The sequence below is a fragment of the Takifugu flavidus genome, chromosome 11 (genome assembly GCF_003711565.1).
Source record: "Takifugu flavidus isolate HTHZ2018 chromosome 11, ASM371156v2, whole genome shotgun sequence".
In the NCBI taxonomy this organism is placed as follows: domain Eukaryota; kingdom Metazoa; phylum Chordata; class Actinopteri; order Tetraodontiformes; family Tetraodontidae; genus Takifugu; species Takifugu flavidus.
In genome coordinates this window covers 7,996,577-8,002,576 of record NC_079530.1, presented here as the reverse complement: position 1 = coordinate 8,002,576, position 6,000 = coordinate 7,996,577, and positions in this window count along the sequence as shown.

Sequence of the window (6,000 nt, the reverse complement as noted above, 5' to 3'; positions counted from 1 at the left end):
GTGTCCATCTTCAGATGCCTTCACAGGCTCCGAACTTCTGCTGACCACTGCTTGTGACGTCACCCATCTATCCAGAATAGCCAGGCACCTGTTGTCCGTATGATAAACTCAAACATAGTTCTGAAATTCAGAGACTGTCCTTGTCAAGACCAACAGGGAGAGGGCGGGGGGTGGGGGGAGTAAAGGTGAGGTAACCGAACAGCAACCATTAATTCACACAGGCCAAGAAAAATGCATTTGTGGTCTGAGCTGGAAAAAAACGAGCAGAGCTCAGAACAGCAGTGAATCAACGGCACGGCTTTCTGCAGTGTTTGTTTTGCAATGTCCATGTTTACCCCTTTTGCTCCTCCTCCGTTCTTCATCTTTAACAGACTGATGAATCCAATTTGATGTTTCCAAACATATGAAAGAACTCAGTACAGTCAGAAATTCTGAAGCTTTGATGGAGGATGCTTACTCTTAAGTTGACACCTCTCGGGCCTGTTAATTCCAGGCCTGAGTCACAGCAGCAACCAAGTAAACACAACATTTCTTTTCTTCCTCAGGTTACATCTTTTACCTTAACCGCAACCTAGTTTAGAGGAAGAACCCCTTGACATTTAGAAAATAACATATGCAGCTGTTTCTACCAGCAGTTTAATGCATGTATTCATGCATAAAATCATGTTTATTTGCACCACCTTCAGGGACAGCAACGCTACAGACACAAGGATATCTTCTCCAGCAACTGTGCCAGAAGCAGCCGACATGATGTGGAGCACCGGACAAAATGAAGACGCGGCCGCCAGGAGACCACCGGTCACTGAAATAAATGCTAAAATGTGTTTCGTCTTAAATGGTGTCAAGCTCATTACAAGTTCTGACTAAAAGGCAACATTCAAAGTGCTTTGTTTTAAGATCACAGTGTCTGAAATCCACTTTTATGCCATTGGCCTTTTGGGACCACAAAGCCTTGTACTCCAGAAGCATGAAAAAAGTAATTACAACATAAACGTGTTCAGACAGAAGTCGGAACAAAGGGCTTTAAAAGCAAATGGAACGGGGTGTATAAATAAAGCACTTTACTCTTGATGAAAGTGCTACCTTACGTCGACAACGTTCAAGTTGAGAAAATCAGGACCCAACGTCTCACAATTTGAATTCCCTCATCATGTGAAGGAGCCTAATGCACCAACAGGAGTACTCTCTGCGACATTAGCGCCATGATTTCAGTATCTGGTGTCTGAAGCCCATGTCCCACATGCACAGGACTGTAGATTCTTGTTCTAGTTCTTGACCTGGAACAACTCCCACATGATCAGGAGCTAAATTGCAACCCAACAAATCAACATTTCTGTTATCGGGGGTTGTTTATTGACTCTAAGCGGCGGTCCCTCGGTTCAGGCAGTGGTTATAGCAACAATACTGAAAATGCAAGTCACCAAGGCAGCGAACGTTGACACAAACAAGGACGGTGATGCAGGGAATCTTCTTGGCGTCTTAGAATCTCATCGTCTCGCCACCGTGCATTTCTTTTATTCATCACTTGACAGGGAAAGTAAAACATATCTCGGTTAAGCTACAGGTCCCGGTGCCCTTTCGCCCATTCCTGCTTATATTTCTATTCAGCGTGTATTTAAATGCCTATTCTTGTTCCCTAATCACGTTTTAATTGGTTATTACTATCAAACATCACGTCTCATTGCTTCTCCACAGTAATCCAGGAATAACTGCGCCGGTGTTGGGTGGACTTTCACAGCTCGGTTCAACACGTACTAAAAATAAAACGGGGCAAACACTCCCACACAGCTTCTTCCACTTCTGCAAGACGGTTTGATGAACTACTGTCTCAACTAAGATGGATGACAGCAACTGTCCATCCAGTAACGGCTCTTCCTCCTGTAAATAAACCACATACAGGAAAGGGTGATTTATTATTCTGCTCAAGCTGAACGTACCTCGAGATGGGGGAAATATTCGGCAGATCAGGTAAAGCGTGCAATGATATGTTGTTGAAAGACGACGGCCCTGTCAGCTGTCAGGAGCTGCCACCAGGGGTACCAGAGCTTTTCTCCTGCTGGGATGCCGTCTGCTCTTTCAATACTCTACGGCTGGTGATGGCATCTGGAGAGCTGATGTGAGACTCTGTCAACCAGTTGGCTCCGAAAATTATCCGTGAAAACAATTAATAACTTTTTGGAGGCGCAGTCGCAGCACTGGACTCAGAGATCACGGCTGGTCCTTCCGTGATGCCTCCAGCTGTTGCTCCTCACTAGATGTCTGCTGCCTGAGGTATTCATCTCTCGGGGCCATCTTTCTGATATACACATATGATCTCTGTAGTTCCATCCTGCATTGTGGCTCTGAATATATGACACCTGCTGTTGTACTGCTGAGTCAAATCCAGACCTCTTGCACTTGCATTTCAAAATCCAAACCCCCTCATTCTAAGGCTTTCATTGTGAAACACTAGTCAAATTAGAAAATGAGCACATGGGGACACAGTTAAAGGATCAGACCCTGCAGTAGGTCTAAAAGGTACTTGTTTGGCTGCGCGAATGTCTAAATTCTGAACAGACAGCAGCTGTATGTAAGAGAAGAAAAAAAGCCTGTATAAAACTGAAAAAACCTCATTCTTACCACCATTCATGTGAAAAGAATGACTCCGATTACATGGCGGGGTAATGACACGTGAGTAGTCTACCACTCCAGCAAACCCACTCAATGCTCCTCATCAACGTTATTCAAAAGATTCCTCTTCAGTTAAGTCAAACCGATTTCCCTCTTAGACTGACTGACGCTGGATTGAGATTGCAGTTTCGTGCTTTATTCCATGGTCACCACCAGCTAAAAAAGGGAAGAACATCTTTATAGTTATGTGCACTCTGTGACATCATGGGCAAATGGAAGTCAAGTTCAGTGAGTAGCATCAATGAGTACAGGAAGTGAAGCATTTCTCAAGCATTTAGAATGAACCTCACCCCTGTCCTTGGATTACTCTTTCAAAATATCGAGAAAGTCATGAAAAACCTTTTCATGTGCCACAATATTTGATGCTGATTTTTATTCTCATTCTCCCAAGTAAAAATGTGCAGTTGTGCCTCTTTCATGTTAAAACAAGTTCTAAATTCACATCTTTTTTAATTCCCAATAGGTGCCCAAGGTTATACACGCTTTTGCTCCCACTCTGTCTTGACTGTTGTCTTAATAAAGTTTCCAGTCGCAACATCACATGCAGGTAAAACATTAAGAGCCACAAAACTGTTACCGGGCAGAACTGTTCAATCGGTTTTCCTGCATGTTAAAAAATGTCCGCGATTCAAGGACATTCAGCTCTTGGCTACACGGGCCTGTGGACATAGGATGTCCTGCTTGGTAGGTGCGATCGTTATTGTCCCAAGAAAGAAGGATGCTGACCAGCATTAAAGATGAGCAACACTAATGTAGAGCCTTGAAGAGAATTCAAAATTGTCTTTGTATATCCAAACTGGATATAGATTTTTTTTTTTGTAGCAGAAATGTGATGCAAAATGCTTGTTGTCTGTTTATTTTAGAAGTCTGATTCTGTGTGTGTGTTTGTTCCTGCACATTTGCTGGTTGCCAGCTGTGCGTGAACCATTTTGTGTTGTTGCCTGTCTGACGGGGCGTGTGTATAATCCGCGCATCTTCACTGGAGTAAAAACCAAAAACGTTCCAGATGCAAATGTGAGCAAAAACAGCGCCGAATAAAAAGCGCCATTTTCAACCCAGACGATTCGGCTCGTCTTTCCTCCGTGAATGGACACGCACGGCCTCATCCATCCCGTTAAAAATCCTGCCGGGGAGGAAACGGCAGCGGCGGACAGAAAAAGAAACATTCTGGAAATTTTCACTTAAGTTTTCCTTTTTCCCCCAGATATTTGTTAACCTCTGATACGCATTGGACAATATTAGCTCCATTTGTTCTGCAAAAAATCGCTTTTTTACTCGAAGAACTAATTTTTCTTCTTCTGTTCTCTTACACATTTTCAACAGGGAATAAAGCTGCCACTAAAATAAATTGTTGCATCTGGAATAAGTGATCCTAATGCAGATAAATGTTGCAGGATCCTGGAGCAGTGAAGCCTCTCCCTGCTTTTTCTACCTAGTGATTTACCTCCATTATCACCAAGTGCAACTGAACGCAAGCCCCTCTCGTGGCTCCGCCCCCACCGCTGCTGCTGTGGTTGAATTAGGTCTGGGAAATGTTTGTGGTGGCTATAAATGTAACACATGCAGCATACCAAGCTCGATGGTGTTTAAACAGTGAGGATAACGCGACCGCTTAAGGCAAAGTAAATTTAGTGATCATACCGGCAATGTGTGACCCTAGCGTGTGATTTATCTACGTTCGGGCTTCAAGACTGCGGTTTTTAATCACAAAGCTTGAATTACCGAGTGCTGCCTTGGGGTGCATTTATCAGACAAGAGAGAGAATTAGTGTGTCTCGCATGTGCTTAAAAGAAACCTCCTGCATTTCTGGGTATTTGAAACCTTCCGCCTGCAACTTCTGTTTCCTTTTTCTTTTGTTTTGTTACTGACCTTCCCTCCGACGTCTGGGTGGAATCCCAGGAACAATGAAACGCGCACATTTCCCTGCCCTAGTTCGCATATACAGGCTCAAATGGCCTGACAGCTCTTGGTATTATCTGGGTGTATTGGTCTTATTTTTAGAAATTCAATTTTACTTGGACTTACTCGTTTCGCTGGACTGTGTGAGCGAATGAACCCGAGTCAGACATTCATAGGTGGAGAACACTGGCGGATTTGATGGGATTAAAGAGTGAACTTGGGTTGCCCCCTTCTGTGGGTGTAAATGTGTGTCAAGAATAAGGATGCCCTCTGTGTGTGTGTGTGTGTGTGTGTGTGACCTCAACTCGGATGCAAGGCCCCCCGATGCAGCCCCCTCCCAACATGTTATCCAACAGCTTCAACAAAGCAACCTCGAAAGAATCAAATGTGACACTGCAAGAAGGTGCATCTTGTTGTCATGGTAACAACATTCGGAGCAAAACATCAGCATATGGTCATCACTTCAAGTGTGGATTGGAAGGATGTTGGACAGCTTCCAGGCACCTGGTCAACATCAACGTGCTGCTCAGACTCACAAAGACTAAAAAAAGCCTGAAATGACTTGAACTTAAACACCTCATCCACTAGACAAGGTTGAGTTCAGTAGAAGTTGCCATGGTGATCGGCCCAGGTTAAAAGGAAACCAGTTTGGTGACGCTGTGAACTGGTTCCAGACTCATTAGGTTTTTCATCGAGCTGTTTAATTCATCTCTTTGCCTCATTTTTCTTTTATGTTGTGAGACTCGAGCTAGGTCTATAAACACAGTTCTCATATTAAAAAAAATGCTTGTTTCTTGCATCTCAACTGAAATTTCCCTTGAAGCATTCCCTCTTTCTTCTTCTGGTCTTCATCTTTATCAACCCGGGGGTGGGGGGGGGGGCTTTTTTCCCCATTTCTGCCTTTTCCTTTGTTTTCTAGTATCCTCACATAGACTAATTACATTTGTCAGCCTGGTTTTCTTGTTATTAACTGTGGAACGTTGGGCTGCTGTTGGCTACAGTTTCTCCTCAAGTTGCTGAATTAAAGCATCTACACACATTAAGGTCATGCAGACGCCCTGCTTTCGTGTTTGCTGTCACTCCGTTAAGAAATACATACATGTGTGAACAATCACAATGTATCAAGGCGTAAATAACAAATAACATAAATGCTACTGTTAAACGTGAGCTCCCTCCAATCAATAAAATGTTCCCCTTTCTTTCATGTACATCTCACCATGCAGCAAGATAAGAAGAATGGTTGACTGTATGGCTGAATTATCACAATCACTTTGATGATAATTATCCATCCAGCCCTGTATCCAGGTGTAACAGCTCCCTTCTAACCGATGCAGGGACGAACGTGAGGTGTTTCTCTCCAGTAGGTGTCTGCCAAGGAGGGTCTACGATAAAAAGATGGCACCTCCTCCTGTATATGAAAACAAGGCCAGC